The following is a 21,062-nucleotide window of genomic DNA, read 5'->3' as shown; positions in this document are numbered from 1 at the left end:
TCCTTACTCATTTTGTATTTCTCTTAATACATTGGGTATTACTGCTAATGAAGGAATACCATGAGTCATAGTATATAGGGCAGCAAAGACTTTACCCCAAGAGGTACAATCCTCTACTTGTGGTGTTATCCCCATGGGCAAGCAGATTGTTAGCATTCTGTGTTTTTCATACTAGGTAGTATTCAGGAATACTGCCTCGAGCTGAGTTATTTTCTGAGCTACCCAGAATGGCATTTGTTCACGTTCCGTGGGCATCTTGCCCATTACTGCGTGTAATGTTTGTGGAGTAATTTTAGTTGCTGTACCCTGAGACTGAGTTCCATTTGTTGCAACTGTTGTTGGTTGGACTGTGAAAGTCCTCATGACGAATTGCGTCAGGTTTCTGTAGATTCTAATTAAATCTTTGTGTTGTATGAGTAAGTCTGGCTGTGGCATTGTATCAATGTCAGGAGGCGGTGTGTAAGCCGCTAATATTGGCCATGTTGCCCCATCTCCTCCGAGCAGGGTTAATCTTACTCTTCCTCTTTTATGGGGTAGGGCGCCTTTAAACCAGTATAAATGTTCCTGGTACATGAGCAGAAGTTCAAAATCCTCGAACTGACAATATTCCACTGGTGCATCTCCTTTCGTGTAGGAGTGAAATGTTTTTGTTCAGGCATTTGCTGCTGAGAATGTAACCCACTAATAAAATACCTCTGTTTTGTTTGATTCGTGTGCCTCAATCATGAAAATGACTAAGCCTCCCCTAGCTGATAAACCATTTTCTAACAGTTTCAGGGTGACTGTATGTCTGAATTTTTCTGCAATCGGAGTTGCAGCTGCATCTTCTTCTCCGGCTGAGAGGTGTAGATCTACTCTTACGTCACCTCCTGTCTCAGTCATTTTGTAAAGAAGAAGTTTGTTCAAGGGAACTAAGATAAAGGTTTTAATGCACAATTTTAGGAACACTGTGTCCTTCAAGCTTGATTAACCAACAGCTAATAAACAGGATTTTTTGCTGTGGCAGAGTTTGTGCCCACCCACTCCAGACATTTCTGGTTTTTGTGAGTAGGGGTCCCTGGGAATAGCACGACTGAACTCCTCAGATTCTACTGTTAAATAAGTACCCAACCAACGTTGGCGGCGCCATGTTGTGTAGTTCCTATATACCCTATACAGGATCTGCACGTTTGGATAACAAACTGTGGGATTGGTGGCAGACTGGTTCCGGGCACCCCCACCGGATACGTTCGCCTGTTTGCATTAGCTAGCTCAAAGTGCCACTAAAATCTACTCTTATCAGGGAGAGAATAGTTTTCTGGCAACCTCCGAACATGACAACCATGATCCCTCAGGATCGTGGAAACAATGAACTACCTTTCGCTCAGTCACTCGTGCTCACTTAGTTTGTCTCGGAGAGGTACACAGAAGAAACAGTTGGGCGTGTTACAATAATAATTTATTACACAGTTGTTCTTCTAGTGTAAAGTATATGTGCTGCAACAACCGTTAGATAGTAGCATATATATATGATCAGCAGTACAGTGAATATAAAAGGACGGTACAGTTCTACCATCTTGCAATAAGCATGAATAAATACATGAATATAAAATGCAGGATAAAAGTGCCCGTACTTTTACGATGCCTATCTAGATGTACCTAAGTGTACCTAGCATGTGAGTAGGTGTGTAGCCAAGAATCCCTCTAGGATTTAGTCGGACCCCATTACCTGAAGTGTGAGAATGTAGGAGCCCATCTTGGTCTCGAGTTGGACACCCCGCAAGGGATGTGTTAGACTGCTGTCAGATGGAGCATCTGCATGCAGGAGCCTCAGTGCCTCTGGTCAGTGTGTCGGCCTGGAAGTCTTGGTTCTCTCTCCCTTATCCAACCAAGATGTGGTGTATTTATACCCGAAAGTATCTAGGGCTTCTTTGTCCCTTGTATGGTTTGTATGGACCATTGTCGGACTGAGGAAGACGTAAGGGAGGAACCTTGTACATAGACATAGATATTATGCAGGTGATGTAGTTTCTGCTTCGTTTCCAAGAACATAATGTATGAGCCCATCAGAGATGTTATAAGAGGCCTTTTTTAGGGAAAACCCTTCCTACTGCACCCAGAACTGAAACTAGATAAAGGTTCAATCCTTAGAACCCATTATAATGTAGTTTAGGGAACTAATGTAGGAGAAGGATCATGCCTATATTAGGGCATCTAGAAGCATGCCTATATTAGGGCATCTATATGAAACATAACACCCACTCCTCTTCCGAACCGGACAACAATAATAAATGCTAGCAAACTACTAATATTCAATTAAGTAGCGCACAATAAAATGTGTCTATTTAAAAGCATTTCAAAATAGTTTAAATGTTTTTTTTAATCTCAAAGTTTTTGATTGCCACTTGGGCAAAAGGGTCCAATTTGTCCATTTATAGAAGTTGCATAACTACAAGCAGAAGAAGGCCATGTCTTTTCCACTGAAAAGTGTCAATTTAGGAAATGTTCAAAATTTTGTATATTTATTTACGAGAAAAATGAAGAAGCCGAATACTTTCCTAGCACACGATGAGCCAATTCGAGATTATGTGTTCTGGCTGGGAGATGCAACAGTGTCGGTGCCTGCTACCGCAGATGACGAGTCTAATAACTCGCAGAGTATGTCAATTGCACATAAATGATATTCAGTATTGCCAACAGCCGGTGCTGGGGCAGCTTGTGCAGTAGTTGATACCTGAGTGCCTGTGGAGGAGCCAACCTAAACCAGCAGGAGCAAACGGCGCCTGTGGATTCTCAAGGAATGCAGTCCTCAGTATAGGAATACGCTGGGGACAACGCAGAGCATGGGCCTTTACGGGGTCCAGCATAGCATCCATGTCCGAAGGCGTAGCTGATGAATATGTCAGACAGAGATTCAACACGCATTCTTCCCCGCAAAACAGGCATCGAAGAACAGGTAAGATGCAGTCCATCCAGACTGGTCTAAATGACAAGAACCAAGAGGCACTCAGTTCTCATAGGCGAGGTGTGCCCAGATGCTGTACCATGCGTTCACGGTATTTACGCTCCAGGAGCGCTTTTGCCATCTCATTGGTAATTGGGCCATCCATTGCATAGCAGAAAAATGACAATCAGGATTCCTGCTATTGAGAACAGGATCAGCAGAAGACCTCCAAAAACGCTTCCCAATACGGAGTGTATAAAATTTGGAATAACTCCGAGGATTGTCTGAAAGGTGCTTAGAAATCCTGACCCTATGGTCTTAAATAGGTGTACAATACCACTCGTATCAGACATGTTAAAGATCCGACTCACCATTTCTACGAAATGAGAGGGGCAGTTTGTACGTATAAGTGCCTGTATCTCAGTCGAGGTCCTTGCGATTTGAAGATCAAAGGTCTCTCGAGCGGAGGTTAAGGGTACGGTTTGCTGTAAAAGCATGGCATTCAGTCTGCTCAAAGTCTCAAATTGTATAAAGGAAATATTCAACAAAGGCCATAACAGCGCCTCCCTGACTGTACTTGTTGGGGGAAACAATACTTGCATACAGCAAGTAACCCTGGAGTTCACAGTGACCAGATAGGCAATGCCCGGAAGTTAAGAGAGAAGACCTTTATTGTATGGTTTATTTAAAATCTTTTACAAAGAAAGCAACAAAAGTGCAAGTTAAAAGGATCAGATCTGATTTAAAAAGACATGTGTAAAAAGCAGAAATGCTATACAGTGATTAAACACTGTCCATTTAGTAGCAGCATATGCAGAATTTGGCGTATGGAGTGTGCAAAGTACAATTGTCGGAGGTGCTTGGTATGATTATTTAAATCTTTTACAAAGGAAGCAACAAAAGCGCAAGTTAAAAACATAAGATCTGATTAAAAGGTCATGTGTGAAAAGCAGAAATACTATACAATGATTAAACACAGTCCATCTAGTAGCAGCATATACAAAATTTGGCGTATGGAGTGTGCAAAGTACAATTATCGGAGGTGCTTGGACATGGATTGTTCAACTGACTTCTCTGGCTGTTCGTATGAGCATTTCAGCAGCTGCGTAAAACTTCCCGATTAGTGCCAGTTCCATCGGGACAATAGTGGTGTAAATATGCCTTAAGGCCTCCTTACATGATCTCACGCTGTGTTGTATGAACATGGTTCTTAGGTACAAGCGCCTTGGAGAAAGCAGGACTGGGCAACAACAAATGACATGCTCTGCGGATTCTGTATGATATTGACACAGGCAGCAGCCGGAGCCACTTGGTGACCAGTTTTTCCAGTGGGCTCTGTAGTCTTGTATTGGCAGGGTTAAGAGCCTCACTCTCATAACATTTTGTAGGGCTTTTCTTCCAAGGCCGGCTTTTAAATAAGGCTGGCATGTGGTGCTTTCATGTGAGTTGGTGAGGCCTTCTGCACCATGGACCAATCTGATCCGTTCAAGGTCCTGTTACCTCGAGATATTCTTTCCACACTTTTTTTAGCGTGCATCTTTACTCTACCCTTTGTTAAAGATATATCTGTAGGAGGTTCGATTGATGGACCCAGTGTTTGTTTGGCACTCAAGAGATACCTCGCCCAACGGCTGTTATTGTCTGTGAAAACCACCTGCAGCGCTGCCCTGATAGAGCCCGGACTTGCATTGGTCACGTTGTGTTGGAATTTGACTGTCTTTTTTACATTCAATATCCATTGCTGTAATATTGAACTCTAGTCTGATCAATGATCGCCTGGTTATATGTGGTAGCTTAAAGACTTTTCTATACGCCATTGTGTATAGACCCTCCAGTTTTTTAGTCAATAGACCAGGAAAGACAAGGTGGCCATAGCTGAGGGTTGGCAGTAGCTTTGCTTGGATGACACGTCGGATCCCCTCCGTTGAGTGACTTACAAGCTTTTGGTGTAGTCTGCACAAGCCGTATATTAGTTTAGCTGCTTTTGCCTCCAATGCTTTAACCTGCAGAGCTGGTCTGCCGGTGTCTGCAAATTGTACTCCTAGATAAGTGTACTTGTTGGTCGTGCTTATCTTTAGAGGACCCAGCTGCCAAGCCAGTGTTTGTTTCTTTGGCTTGTGACCAAATATCAGCACTTTGGTCTTAGATGCATTGGCTACAAGCTTGTTTTCATATTATAGTTGTGTAGCGTCTCTAGTGCCCTTTTCATGCCAATTCTTGTATAGTCCAGCAGGACAAGATCGTCTGCATACTGCATGATTGGCAATCTAAGGTGGCCCATTTTTGGGGGAAAGATGTTAGTTTTTAGCAATGTGTCTTCCAGATCAGCAGTGTATAAATTGAACAGGGTGGGGGCGATCACGCAGCCCTGTTTTAACCCCCAGTTTGTGAAGATTGCGCATGTGCTAGTGAGCTTTACTCGCACCCACGTGCCGGTATAAAGTGATATAATAGCCGCGAGCAGTTTCCGTGGTATGCCCCATTTAGCCAGTTTTGCCCACAGAATGCTTCGATCGACTCCCTCAAAGGCTGCGCTATAGTCCACAAAACATGCATATAATGGTGGGGAGACGGGTCCAGATGCCTTTGTCGCCAGATATGAAAGAGCGATGGCATTATCCATGGTCGACGAGTTCGGACGAAAGACAGTCTGCTAGTGCGGAATTACTTAATTTTTCGTGATCCATGTCTCTAGTTCTATCAAGAGCCTTTTTGCAAATGCCTTTCCTTCCACATCCAGTAGTGCAATCAGTCTATAATTCCCAGGGTCTGATGCATCCCCCTTTTTGTAAATGGGATGTAGAATGGAGCCTTTCCATGAGTCCGGGACATCAGAAGAATTATAGCAATGATTGAATAAGGTTTGTATGTGGGGTGCCCAGAATTCACGATCTTCCTTAAAGATATTCCCAGGAAGCCCATTGGGCCCTGGCGCCCCGTCCTTCCTGATGCCCTGGAGGATGGTTAATATTTCTCTTTCTGTTTGATGTAGCTCCTCTGCGTTGCTCTCCTCATGTTGGAGATCTTCATCTTTAACAATGCATTCCAAAGTTGTTTTCTGGTCGACATATAGGTTGGTGGCATGAACAGCCCATTTGTTGGCAGGCACGGCATTATGAATTTGATGGCCACCATATAGGCCATTAATGTGTCTCCAAAATTCCTTGCTTTTGTTGGGTGCTAACAAAGTATAAATGATTCTCCATTTTTCCTCTATGCTGGATTGTTTTAGTTGCCAAACGATTTTTTTGTGATTTTTTTCTAGCTGTCTTCAGTTGACTTTCCGTGTGGATAGACTTTACCTTCTTATACTTTAATTCTGCCAGTCGGCAGCGCTTTTTGCTCTGAGTGAGGATTTGATTGTCTGTGTGATTAAATTTCCCCGATTGTATGAGTTTATTATTCTGAGTGAATTGCCTTCCTGGAGTTAATGCGTTGAATAGTGAACTCATGATGTCTGCCCAACTGGTCTGTGGGCCATTTATGCAAGTGTTGTGCTTCCATTTGTTGTACTTTGTCCAACTTATAGGCCCCCATTTAATACGTTTAATTGAGGCTGTTTCATTTTCTAGGCTGAGCATATTGCCTACAGCTAGATATTCCTCATGCCTCATGCTGTTAATGTTGACCAGAGCAGAGATTGGTTGATGATCGCTACCGGAAGTGGATAGTACCTTTACTCTACGCATCTCCTCAGCAAGTTCTTACTCAAGAAAATGTAGTCGAGCGTGGAAATGTTCTTAAATGTAGGTTGTGAAGTTGTTGTGAGGTGGCCAGAGTTGTTCGCGGATCCCAGGTTAAATTCGTTAATACAGGCTTCCATGAGCTTGCGGCTGCTGTCCTCTTGATTTTGTTCCGGGGCACACAAGTCCCTGATGTTAAAATCCCCAGTAATGATACATTCGTGTCCAGGGTTCTCATAAAGGTACGCTCTAACTATCCTGGTGATCCTTCTGATGTTTGTGTTTTTATCCTTTTTTTGGGGGTTAACATATAGGTTAATTACTCCAAGTTTGAACGGGGTGCCCTCTACTCTAAGCCCAATTATTGTTCTGATCTGGACGTCTAGTGCATCTGTGGGCCAATCCTCGAATTGTAATTGTAGATTTAATTTTGCAAATATTGAGATCCTTCCATTAGGTCTTCCGAAGATGTTTTTTTTGCTTGCCATTATGTGGAAGGCCTGGTAGCCTTTAATGTAGTTGGCAGTTTCCATACAAGTTTCCTGCAAGCATAAAATGTCTCCAGACAACAGTAATTTCATGGCTTCATTATTGGACACGATCGACTTGAACCCTGCCACGTTCCAACTAATTAACCTAAACTTGGTGTTAAGTGTCACCGTTTTAGTACCTCTATGATTGTCTGTATTAAGCCTCCCTGCATGGCTGCATTGGTGTGTACCATGCAAGGTTGGTGTGTCCCTTGTACTAGGAGTTTCCCCAGTCCTTGGAGTGCAATGCCGCGGAAAGTCATGCCCAGTCTTCCTGTGTATTGGCCTGGGTGCTGCTCACCTCCTTGCAGAATCTGGTGGTAGAGCCTTTATATAGCTCAACTGTAATGTCGTTGCTGAATGGTTGGTTTGAACTTGTCTTGGTACCCCTTAATGTGCTGCACTGAGTGCGAGGCGCTTCTAGATTTTGTGACCTCTGAAGAAGCACATGCGGGTATTTTTCAGTTGGGCAGCTGTCTATTCGGATGCCCCAATCCTCAAGAGTATCTTTTTCTGACAATATGTTCTGAATGTCTCGCTTATTGAGCCACTTTGTTAGGGTCGATTCCTTATTCCCTATCCAAGGGTATTTTTTAAAGAATATCGCTTCAAGTTGGGCAGATGTTAAGTAGGCCAGTGAGGGTATGCAGGTCAATAGATACAGGATGTTTGCACGATTAAGAATATCACCTGGGCCCCTAGTCTCAAATTCAGGGGTGAAGATCAACATGAGCTCCCCATCTGACACTCCAGGAATCTGAGCATATGGAATGTTGTGTGCATCTAACTTGTAGGAGTACTTGAGTGGACATTTCTTTGGTACTGCTGAGCTGCCTTTGCGTGAAGCAATGACAGCCACCATTATTTCACCGTCTATCCTCGTTTTTGAACGAGTGATTGTATCTACGGAAGCCATGCGTACAGCCCCCTTCGCAGCTTCATCAGCCAATGAATTCCCTTAAACGTGAACGCCATCACGCTGATGACTCAGTGTATGTATCACGTGAGCTCTTGGTAGTTAGTTTTTCAACTCCACTACCTGTTTCCATAGCATTTTATGCTTAATTGTGCCACCTTTTGCATCTTTGAACCAGTTTTGTTCCCAATGATGTAAGTATTCATTGTATGACTGCACACAGTAAAAAGAATCACACACAATTAGTGTGGGGAATTCGTGATCCGTATTTACAAGTGCCAGTATCAGCGCTTTTAACTCTGCCAACTGTGCGGTGCAGTCTCCTAGAGATTGCGTTTTAGTGAACTTGGATGGAACTTCCCATCCCGCATGCAACCTTTAATGATAGCACACGCTGCACTGTATTGTTACCTACTTCCAAAGGCTGGTTGAGCAGATCAGTCAGTGTAAATAATATATTCATACTGATCTAGAGGCAAGATTTCATTTGGTAGAGGATATTCTTGTTCGTATTGCAGAAATGCTTGTGTTTTTAGACTTGGATCAAATCTGTATTCAACATCCGTTGAAGCAAGAGAATTAGCCCATTGTATCCATCACGGATGTAATGCTTTTGCGTTTGGAATGCTAACCTTTGTAACAGCCTCTAAAGCTGGTACTGGAGTTACGACAATTATGCGTTTCCCCTAAGCCAGTGCTCTTTCTCTTGCTACAGCAGTCTGAACTGCTGTTAGGATTTATTCTGTTGATGTGAAACGCATTCCTGCGTTTGTGTACAGGTGTGATTTGTATGTGATTGGTACTGTTTCGCCTTCATTGAAGGTTAAGTGAGTGTACCCGCATTGACCTGCTATTAAACAGTGCACTAAGTTTTGTACGTTTACGCGTGTCTGTAAGCTATCATGTCTTCTTGTAGTGAACGTAGGATGTTTGTGTGTTCCTATGTCCAATGTCTAACTGTAAAGTCCGGTTTTATTAAATCGTAGAAAGGTTTTACTCTTTCTGCGTAATCCAAAATGTATGTTCTGCTGAAATTGAGCAATCCCAGTATTGATTGTAGATTTTTTAAATGTTTTTGGAGGTTGGAGCAGCGCACACTTTTCTAAAAAGTTAGCTGCCAGGCTATTCCCTTCACTTGACAGCTCATATCCTAAAAACAGGACACAGGATAATTATGGTGCTCACCCTGGTGAAATGCCTCTTTAAGTCATCATCCGTCAGATAAATATCATCCACATAAGACAATGCTTCCTCATCAAAATTTTGTAGTAACTCAGTTACTCTTGCTGAAAATACCCCCGGGCCACAAAATTGTCTCTGGGACCCCTACGCTGAGAAAGCGCTCAAATATCTGCTTTTAGGTGCTATATTTTGGCCGAAAAATCCATTTGAGATTTCAAGAGTTGTCTTGTATTTTTTGCGCACAATGTTATTCATTAATATGGTACTATGTGCATTTTGGACAGCGAATGTCTTTATGCAAGTGTTTAAATGTCTGTAATCTAAAACTAGACGATATGTATTGTCAGGTTTCATGATAGGAAACAAGGATTGTTCATAAGTGAGGTGCAATTTTCTATCACCCCTTGGTATTCAAGTTGATCTAAGATCTCCCTGACCTGTTTTTTAGCTTCTTGCTTTATAGGATATTGCCTCTGTGCATTTGGTGAAACTTTTAATGGGATCACATGGTGGGCTGAATTCTCATCCCATCCAGCACGATTTGTATATAATGCTGGAGCTAGGGCTACTGCCCACTCCTGTGCATATGCTTGTTTAAGATGAATGGGAAAGAGGTTGGAGAAGGCTGGAAAAATTACTGTTTCACCCCCAGGGCACTCCATAACAAATGCTGGCGGCCAATCTTGTTCTGCTAATAGGATGTCATAACCAGATGACAGATTCTCCCAAAAGAGACCTTTAACTTTCTTGGGCTTGCCCCCCTCCATTTGGAGTGTTATTTCATGTAACTTATGTGGGACGCTCACCCTCATATCTGGTGTTTCGACCATGATGTAATCATTCAAGACCGCTGTCACCAGAAACTCCTTCATGTTCTGGTGACTTATTGTCACTGCTGCCGCGCTATCTAGCATCATCAGAGCCCAGCCCCCGTTCAGTAGTTACGTCCTCAGAATTCTGGGCATGTCTGATCTTTAGACCTGCAACTTTCTTCTTCTTAAACTGAGGTTTTGATTTGTGCTTGTCTTCTTTTTTAGAAGTGTAGTCTTGCGCCTGCTGCTTATCTTTGGACTTTGTACGCTCTTCTTTGTGTTCTGACGGTCCTTCCCTCTCTGAGTTTTTCGATGAAGCCTGAAAGGAACAAGAGCAACGTGTATTAGTATCCTGATACCGGTCAGGTTTCCTAATATTATCCCTATTCCTTAGATTATACCTCTTTTCAGAGGGCTCCTGTGGAGGAGATCTGCCTCGGGATTGAGATCTGTTTTCTTTAAAGTTTTGTTGTTTTTTATTATCCCACTTCTTTTTAGAAGAAGTAGGTGTCTGCTTAGTAGTGTCCTTTTCAGGACTGCCCATCACTTGTGGTTTTAAAGCTTTCCCACCCAAACTGTCTCTGCCTAATTCTGCATACGCAGTTTCAATTATTTTGGGTAGTTCGTGTTGTTGGTCTAACGGACTGAACTCCCTTAGGCATTGGTCGATTGCCACTGAAGCTGCTTCCCCTTTAATATTAGCTAGCATTATGGCTGATACCTGGTTTTAGTTATTTAATAACTTCATCCCTAAGTTTAGAGCAGGTTCTACTCCTTACTCATTTTGTATTTCTCTTAATACATTGGGTATTACTGCTAATGAAGGAATACCATGAGTCCTAGTATATAGGGCAGCAAAGACTTTACCCCAAGAGGTACAATCCTCTACTTGTGGTGTTATCCCCATGGGCAAGCAGATTGTTAGCATTCTGTGTTTTTCATACTAGGTAGTATTCAGGAATACTGCCTCGAGCTGAGTTATTTTCTGAGCTACCCAGAATGGCATTTGTTCACGTTCCGTGGGCATCTTGCCCATTACTGCGTGTAATGTTTGTGGAGTAATTTTAGTTGCTGTACCCTGAGACTGAGTTCCATTTGTTGCAACTGTTGTTGGTTGGACTGTGAAAGTCCTCATGACGAATTGCGTCAGGTTTCTGTAGATTCTAATTAAATCTTTGTGTTGTATGAGTAAGTCTGGCTGTGGCATTGTATCAATGTCAGGAGGCGGTGTGTAAGCCGCTAATATTGGCCATGTTGCCCCATCTCCTCCGAGCAGGGTTAATCTTACTCTTCCTCTTTTATGGGGTAGGGCGCCTTTAAACCAGTATAAATGTTCCTGGTACATGAGCAGAAGTTCAAAATCCTCGAACTGACAATATTCCACTGGTGCATCTCCTTTCGTGTAGGAGTGAAATGTTTTTGTTCAGGCATTTGCTGCTGAGAATGTAACCCACTAATAAAATACCTCTGTTTTGTTTGATTCGTGTGCCTCAATCATGAAAATGACTAAGCCTCCCCTAGCTGATAAACCATTTTCTAACAGTTTCAGGGTGACTGTATGTCTGAATTTTTCTGCAATCGGAGTTGCAGCTGCATCTTCTTCTCCGGCTGAGAGGTGTAGATCTACTCTTACGTCACCTCCTGTCTCAGTCATTTTGTAAAGAAGAAGTTTGTTCAAGGGAACTAAGATAAAGGTTTTAATGCACAATTTTAGGAACACTGTGTCCTTCAAGCTTGATTAACCAACAGCTAATAAACAGGATTTTTTGCTGTGGCAGAGTTTGTGCCCACCCACTCCAGACATTTCTGGTTTTTGTGAGTAGGGGTCCCTGGGAATAGCACGACTGAACTCCTCAGATTCTACTGTTAAATAAGTACCCAACCAACGTTGGCGGCGCCATGTTGTGTAGTTCCTATATACCCTATACAGGATCTGCACGTTTGGATAACAAACTGTGGGATTGGTGGCAGACTGGTTCCGGGCACCCCCACCGGATACGTTCGCCTGTTTGCATTAGCTAGCTCAAAGTGCCACTAAAATCTACTCTTATCAGGGAGAGAATAGTTTTCTGGCAACCTCCGAACATGACAACCATGATCCCTCAGGATCGTGGAAACAATGAACTACCTTTCGCTCAGTCACTCGTGCTCACTTAGTTTGTCTCGGAGAGGTACACAGAAGAAACAGTTGGGCGTGTTACAATAATAATTTATTACACAGTTGTTCTTCTAGTGTAAAGTATATGTGCTGCAACAACCGTTAGATAGTAGCATATATATATGATCAGCAGTACAGTGAATATAAAAGGACGGTACAGTTCTACCATCTTGCAATAAGCATGAATAAATACATGAATATAAAATGCAGGATAAAAGTGCCCGTACTTTTACGATGCCTATCTAGATGTACCTAAGTGTACCTAGCATGTGAGTAGGTGTGTAGCCAAGAATCCCTCTAGGATTTAGTCGGACCCCATTACCTGAAGTGTGAGAATGTAGGAGCCCATCTTGGTCTCGAGTTGGACACCCCGCAAGGGATGTGTTAGACTGCTGTCAGATGGAGCATCTGCATGCAGGAGCCTCAGTGCCTCTGGTCAGTGTGTCGGCCTGGAAGTCTTGGTTCTCTCTCCCTTATCCAACCAAGATGTGGTGTATTTATACCCGAAAGTATCTAGGGCTTCTTTGTCCCTTGTATGGTTTGTATGGACCATTGTCGGACTGAGGAAGACGTAAGGGAGGAACCTTGTACATAGACATAGATATTATGCAGGTGATGTAGTTTCTGCTTCGTTTCCAAGAACATAATGTATGAGCCCATCAGAGATGTTATAAGAGGCCTTTTTTAGGGAAAACCCTTCCTACTGCACCCAGAACTGAAACTAGATAAAGGTTCAATCCTTAGAACCCATTATAATGTAGTTTAGGGAACTAATGTAGGAGAAGGATCATGCCTATATTAGGGCATCTAGAAGCATGCCTATATTAGGGCATCTATATGAAACATAACACCCACTCCTCTTCCGAACCGGACAACAATAATAAATGCTAGCAAACTACTAATATTCAATTAAGTAGCGCACAATAAAATGTGTCTATTTAAAAGCATTTCAAAATAGTTTTTAAATGTTTTTTTTAATCTCAAAGTTTTTGATTGCCACTTGGGCAAAAGGGTCCAATTTGTCCATTTATAGAAGTTACATAACTACAAGCAGAAGAAGGCCATGTCTTTTCCACTGAAAAGTGTCAATTTAGGAAATGTTCAAAATTTTGTATATTTATTTACGAGAAAAATGAAGAAGCCGAATACTTTCCTAGCACACGATGAGCCAATTCGAGATTATGTGTTCTGGCTGGGAGATGCAACAGTGTCGGTGCCTGCTACCGCAGATGACGAGTCTAATAACTCGCAGAGTATGTCAATTGCACATAAATGATATTCAGTATTGCCAACAGCCGGTGCTGGGGCAGCTTGTGCAGTAGTTGATACCTGAGTGCCTGTGGAGGAGCCAACCTAAACCAGCAGGAGCAAACGGCGCCTGTAGATTCTCAAGGAATGCAGTCCTCAGTATAGGAATACGCTGGGGACAACGCAGAGCATGGGCCTTTACGGGGTCCAGCATAGCATCCATGTCCGAAGGCGTAGCTGATGAATATGTCAGACAGAGATTCAACACGCATTCTTCCCCGCAAAACAGGCATCGAAGAACAGGTAAGATGCAGTCCATCCAGACTGGTCTAAATGACAAGAACCAAGAGGCACTCAGTTCTCATAGGCGAGGTGTGCCCAGATGCTGTACCATGCGTTCACGGTATTTCCGCTCCAGGAGCGCTTTTGCCATCTCATTGGTAATTGGGCCGTCCATAGCATAGCAGAAAAATGACAATCAGGATTCCTGCTATTGAGAACAGGATCAGCAGAAGACCTCCAAAAACGCTTCCCAATACGGAGTGTATAAAATTTGGAATAACTCCGAGGATTGTCTGAAAGGTGCTTAGAAATCCTGACCCTATGGTCTTAAATAGGTGTACAATACCACTCGTATCAGACATGTTAAAGATCCGACTCACCATTTCTACGAAATGAGAGGGGCAGTTTGTACGTATAAGTGCCTGTATCTCAGTCGAGGTCCTTGCGATTTGAAGATCAAAGGTCTCTCGAGCGGAGGTTAAGGGTACGGTTTGCTGTAAAAGCATGGCATTCAGTCTGCTCAAAGTCTCAAATTGTATAAAGGAAATATTCAACAAAGGCCATAACAGCGCCTCCCTGACTGTACTTGTTGGGGGAAACAATACTTGCATACAGCAAGTAACCCTGGAGTTCACAGTGACCAGATAGGCAATGCCCGGAAGTTAAGAGAGAAGACCTTTATTGTATGATTATTTAAAATCTTTTACAAAGAAAGCAACAAAAGTGCAAGTTAAAAGGATCAGATCTGATTTAAAAAGACATGTGTAAAAAGCAGAAATGCTATACAGTGATTAAACACTGTCCATTTAGTAGCAGCATATGCAGAATTTGGCGTATGGAGTGTGCAAAGTACAATTGTCGGAGGTGCTTGGTATGATTATTTAAATCTTTTACAAAGGAAGCAACAAAAGCGCAAGTTAAAAACATAAGATCTGATTAAAAGGTCATGTGTGAAAAGCAGAAATACTATACAATGATTAAACACAGTCCATCTAGTAGCAGCATATACAAAATTTGGCGTATGGAGTGTGCAAAGTACAATTATCGGAGGTGCTTGGACATGGATTGTTCAACTGACTTCTCTGGCTGTTCGTATGAGCATTTCAGCAGCTGCGTAAAACTTCCCGATTAGTGCCAGTTCCATCGGGACAATAGTGGTGTAAATATGCCTTAAGGCCTCCTTACATGATCTCACGCTGTGTTGTATGAACATGGTTCTTAGGTACAAGCGCCTTGGAGAAAGCAGGACTGGGCAACAACAAATGACATGCTCTGCGGATTCTGTATGATATTGACACAGGCAGCAGCCGGAGCCACTTGGTGACCAGTTTTTCCAGTGGGCTCTGTAGTCTTGTATTGGCAGGGTTAAGAGCCTCACTCTCATAACATTTTGTAGGGCTTTTCTTCCAAGGCCGGCTTTTAAATAAGGCTGGCATGTGGTGCTTTCATGTGAGTTGGTGAGGCCTTCTGCACCATGGACCAATCTGATCCGTTCAAGGTCCTGTTGCCTCGAGATATTCTTTCCACACTTTTTTTAGCAGGATCTTTACTCTACCCTTTGTTAAAGATATATCTGTAGGAGGTTCGATTGATGGACCCAGTGTTTGTTTGGCACTCAAGAGATACCTCGCCCAACGGCTGTTATTGTCTGTGAAAACCACCTGCAGCGCTGCCCTGATAGAGCCCGGACTTGCATTGGTCACGTTGTGTTGGAATTTGACTGTCTTTTTTACATTCAATATCCATTGCTGTAATATTGAACTCTAGTCTGATCAATGATCGCCTGGTTATATGTGGTAGCTTAAAGACTTTTCTATACGCCATTGTGTATAGACCCTCCAGTTTTTTAGTCAATAGACCAGGAAAGACAAGGTGGCCATAGCTGAGGGTTGGCAGTAGCTTTGCTTGGATGACACGTCGGATCCCCTCCGTTGAGTGACTTACAAGCTTTTGGTGTAGTCTGCACAAGCCGTATATTAGTTTAGCTGCTTTTGCCTCCAATGCTTTAACCTGCAGAGCTGGTCTGCCGGTGTCTGCAAATTGTACTCCTAGATAAGTGTACTTGTTGGTCGTGCTTATCTTTAGAGGACCCAGCTGCCAAGCCAGTGTTTGTTTCTTTGGCTTGTGACCAAATATCAGCACTTTGGTCTTAGATGCATTGGCTACAAGCTTGTTTTCATATTATAGTTGTGTAGCGTCTCTAGTGCCCTTTTCATGCCAATTCTTGTATAGTCCAGCAGGACAAGATCGTCTGCATACTGCATGATTGGCAATCTAAGGTGGCCCATTTTTGGGGGAAAGATGTTAGTTTTTAGCAATGTGTCTTCCAGATCAGCAGTGTATAAATTGAACAGGGTGGGGGCGATCACGCAGCCCTGTTTTAACCCCCAGTTTGTGAAGATTGCGCATGTGCTAGTGAGCTTTACTCGCACCCACGTGCCGGTATAAAGTGATATAATAGCCGCGAGCAGTTTCCGTGGTATGCCCCATTTAGCCAGTTTTGCCCACAGAATGCTTCGATCGACTCCCTCAAAGGCTGCGCTATAGTCCACAAAACATGCATATAATGGTGGGGAGACGGGTCCAGATGCCTTTGTCGCCAGATATGAAAGAGCGATGGCATTATCCATGGTCGACGAGTTCGGACGAAAGACAGTCTGCTAGTGCGGAATTACTTAATTTTTCGTGATCCATGTCTCTAGTTCTATCAAGAGCCTTTTTGCAAATGCCTTTCCTTCCACATCCAGTAGTGCAATCAGTCTATAATTCCCAGGGTCTGATGCATCCCCCTTTTTGTAAATGGGATGTAGAATGGAGCCTTTCCATGAGTCCGAGACAACAGAAGAATTATAGCAATGATTGAATAAGGTTTGTATGTGGGGTGCCCAGAATTCACGATCTTCCTTAAAGATATTCCCAGGCAGCCCATTGGGCCCTGGCGCCCCGTCCTTCCTGATGCCCTGGAGGATGGTTAATATTTCTCTTTCTGTTTGATGTAGCTCCTCCGCGTTGCTCTCCTCATGTTGGAGATCTTCATCTTTAACAATGCATTCCAAAGTTGTTTTCTGGTCGACATATAGGTTGGTGGCATGAACAGCCCATTTGTTGGCAGGCACGGCATTATGAATTTGATGGCCACCATATAGGCCATTAATGTGTCTCCAAAATTCCTTGCTTTTGTTGGGTGCTAACAAAGTATAAATGATTCTCCATTTTTCCTCTATGCTGGATTGTTTTAGTTGCCGAACGATTGTTTTGTGATTTTTATCTAGCTGTCTTCAGTTGACTTTCCGTGTGGATAGACTTTTCCTTCTTATACTTTAATTCTGCCAGTCGGCAGCGCTTTTTGCTCTGAGTGAGGATTTGATTGTCTGTGTGATTAAATTTCCCCGATTGTATGAGTTTATTATTCTGAGTGAATTGCCTTCCTGGAGTTAATGCGTTGAATAGTGAACTCATGATGTCTGCCCAACTGGTCTGTGGGCCATTTATGCAAGTGTTGTGCTTCCATTTGTTGTACTTTGTCCAACTTATAGGCCCCCATTTAATACGTTTAATTGAGGCTGTTTCATTTTCTAGGCTGAGCATATTGCCTACAGCTAGATATTCCTCATGCCTCATGCTGTTAATGTTGACCAGAGCAGAGATTGGTTGATGATCGCTACCGGAAGTGGATAGTACCTTATACTCTACGCATCTCCTCAGCAAGTTCTTACTCAAGAAAATGTAGTCGAGCGTGGAAATGTTCTTAAATGTAGGTTGTGAAGTTGTTGTGAGGTGGCCAGAGTTGTTCGCGGATCCCAGGTTAAATTCGTTAATACAGGCTTCCATGAGCTTGCGGCTGCTGTCCTCTTGATTTTGTTCCGGGGCACACAAGTCCCTGATGTTAAAATCCCCAGTAATGATACATTCGTGTCCAGGGTTCTCATAAAGGTAAGCTCTAACTATCCTGGTGATCCTTCTGATGTTTGTGTTTTTATCCTTTTTTTTGGGGGTTAACATATAGGTTAATTACTCCAAGTTTGAACGGGGTGCCCTCTACTCTAAGCCCAATTATTGTTCTGATCTGGACGTCTAGTGCATCTGTGGGCCAATCCTCGAATTGTAATTGTAGATTTAATTTTGCAAATATTGAGATCCTTCCATTAGGTCTTCCGAAGATGTTTTTTTTGCTTGCCATTATGTGGAAGGCCTGGTAGCCTTTAATGTAGTTGGCAGTTTCCATACAAGTTTCCTGCAAGCATAAAATGTCTCCAGACAACAGTAATTTCATGGCTTCATTATTGGACACGATCGACTTGAACCCTGCCACGTTCCAACTAATTAACCTAAACTTGGTGTTAAGTGTCACCGTTTTAGTACCTCTATGATTGTCTGTATTAAGCCTCCCTGCATGGCTGCATTGGTGTGTACCATGCAAGGTTGGTGTGTCCCTTGTACTAGGAGTTTCCCCAGTCCTTGGAGTGCAATGCCGCGGAAAGTCATGCCCAGTCTTCCTGTGTATTGGCCTGGGTGCTGCTCACCTCCTTGCAGAATCTGGTGGTAGAGCCTTTATATAGCTCAACTGTAATGTTGTTGCTGAATGGTTGGTTTGAACTTGTCTTGGTACCCCTTAATGTGCTGCACTGAGTGCGAGGCGCTTCTAGATTTTGTGACCTCTGAAAAAGCACATGCGGGTATTTTTCAGTTGGGCAGCTGTCTATTCGGATGCCCCAATCCTCAAGAGTATCTTTTTCTGACAATATGTTCTGAATGTCTCGCTTATTGAGCCACTTTGTTAGGGTCGATTCCTTATTCCCTATCCAAGGGTATTTTTTAAAGAATATCGCTTCGAGTTGGGCAGATGTTAAGTAGGCCAGTGAGGGTATGCAGGTCAATAGATACAGGATGTTTGCACGATTAAGAATATCACCTGGTGGCCATGGAGCCCCTGGCGGAGTGGCTGCGGTGGCACCCTTCTATCCGTGGTCTCCGCTGGACCCCCGAGCATGAGGACCGCGTGTCTCTCTATGCTGACGATATCCTTTTGTATCTCGCCTCCCCGCGCAAGTCACTGATCGTCCTGGTTGATGTTTTGCGCTCCTTCGGTCGCAACTCAGGCCTGGTCATCAACTGGGCGAAATCCTGTGTCTATGTGCTCTCCGGGGAGGCCCCGGTCCTGCCACGGGACTGTCCGATCCAGATTGCCTCCCAGGGTTTCCGGTACCTGGGTATATATATCACTCTTGACCCGGAGGCCCGCTATGAGCGGAACTTGCTGCCCCCCCTCCAGCGTCTGAGGGAGGACGTGGTGCGCTGGCGGCGTCTGCCGCTCTCGCCGCTCGGCCGAGCGGCCTTATTTAAAATGATGTCCCTGCCGCGCTTCCTCTACGCCCTCCAGAATACCATGGACTTGGTCCCGGCACGCTACTTTCGCGAGGTGGAGGGCCTCCAGCGGCGCCTGTTCTGGGACGGGAGGCCGCGTATTGCTCTGGCTAAATTGACGCTCCCGTGGTACGACGGAGGGGTCGCCCTCCCGGACATCAAACGGTATTACTGGGCCTCCCAACTAGCTGCAATTAATCATGGCCTTTACGGGCCCGCCTTGAACCCGGCATTCGAGATGGACAGGACGCTTCTGCCCGGTGGCGATTATAATCGAGCGCTCTACTCTGGCGCGCCCGACTCCCGTTTGACGGGACCGACGCGTGTCATGGTGCGTGTCTGGCACGCGGCTAATGCAGCTATGGGGTGGAAGGACCGTTTGACCCGAGCGTCTCCGCTGTATGCATCTGAGAGGTTGGGCTCCCTGTGGACGTCGAAGGGCTTCGAGAAGTGGGACACGATCGGAATCAGCACGGTGGGAGATCTCTGGACGAGGGGGGGATTCAAAACTTTTGAGACGCTGCAGGCGGAGTTTCAGCTGCAGGGCAGTGAGTACTTTCGGTACCTACAGGTCCGCCATGCGCTGGGCTCCGTCTTCCCGGATGTTGCATCCATTCCGGAGTCTTCCCCCCTGGAGGACAGAGTGCTAGATGGCCATGTCCCGGACAGCACGATCTCCCTCATATACAAAAAATTGATTAACGATAGATCGTGTCTGCTGACTAGTCTCCGCGAGGCTTGGGTTGCCGACGGGCTGGAGCTGGACGACGAGGATTGGATTTCCGCGGTGGCCTCTCCGAAAGAGGTGGCCATCCCGGCTCGCCTTCGTTTCGTCCAGCTCAAGATCCTTCACCGGGTCTACGTGACGGGGCCAAGGCTTTTACGTATGGGTTTTGCCGGTGATGGAATGTGTAAGCGTGGCTGTGGTGCGTTGGCGACTTTCATGCATATACTGTGGGAGTGCCCGAAGGTGGAGCGATTCTGGCGTGGTGTGCATGAGGTTCTACGAACGGTTACGCGTGTCACGCTGCTGCCTGAAGCGAGGAGATGCTTGCTGAATGTCTGGGAACCAAATGACTATTCGGTCCCGCAGGCGCGATGGGTGACTCTGGGATACATGATAGCCAAGCGTGATATTGCCCAATTGTGGGGATCCCAGAGGCCCCCTGCGGTGTCGGCCTGGAAAGAGCATATGGATTGGTGTATGTTTCGTGAAAAGGTGGTGTATGTGGCGAGGGGTAAGCCTGGGGCGTGGATGAAACTCTGGGGCCCCTGGAACGCCTACCGCGGGGGTATTTGTGAGCCGCCGCTGCTACCGGCGGCCTCGCCGGCTCCGTCTCCCTAGATGGCGCCCCTCCCTTGGCCGCGGGCGCGCGGCCCCCCAGTCCCTGATCTACTCCCGTCCCCCTCTTCAGAATTTTGCTGCTGGTGTGGATCCCCCACTTATGGAGCACGTGTTGTCACTTTGGATCGAGGGTTGCCTTGCGGTTGTGGTTTGTCTATGTTGTTTTGTATTAAGAAAATGGAACCGTACTGTGGGCATGGAGCTTGGAGGCCTGCACCATTGATCACTCCTGTTTTCCTGCTGTGCACCGCTGAGAAAATTTTTTGCTGCATGTATGTAATATGCTTTTGATGCTCTAGCGGCCGGCCGGGTGGTTGTAGGCCCATACCTGTAACTTCTATAAACTGCAATAAACGGTTTCAAAAAAAAAAAAAAAAAAAAAAAAAAAAAGAATATCACCTGGGCCCCTAGTCTCAAATTCAGGGGTGAAGATCAACATGAGCTCCCCATCTGACACTCCAGGAATCTGAGCATATGGAATGTTGTGTGCATCTAACTTGTAGGAGTACTTGAGTGGACATTTCTTTGGTACTGCTGAGCTGCCTTTGCGTGAAGCAATGACAGCCACCATTATTTCACCGTCTATCCTCGTTTTTGAACGAGTGATTGTATCTACGGA

Source organism: Triturus cristatus, chromosome 4_2 (genome assembly GCF_964204655.1).
Source record: "Triturus cristatus chromosome 4_2, aTriCri1.1, whole genome shotgun sequence".
Taxonomy (NCBI): domain Eukaryota; kingdom Metazoa; phylum Chordata; class Amphibia; order Caudata; family Salamandridae; genus Triturus; species Triturus cristatus.
Note: the sequence above shows the minus strand (reverse complement) of the source record.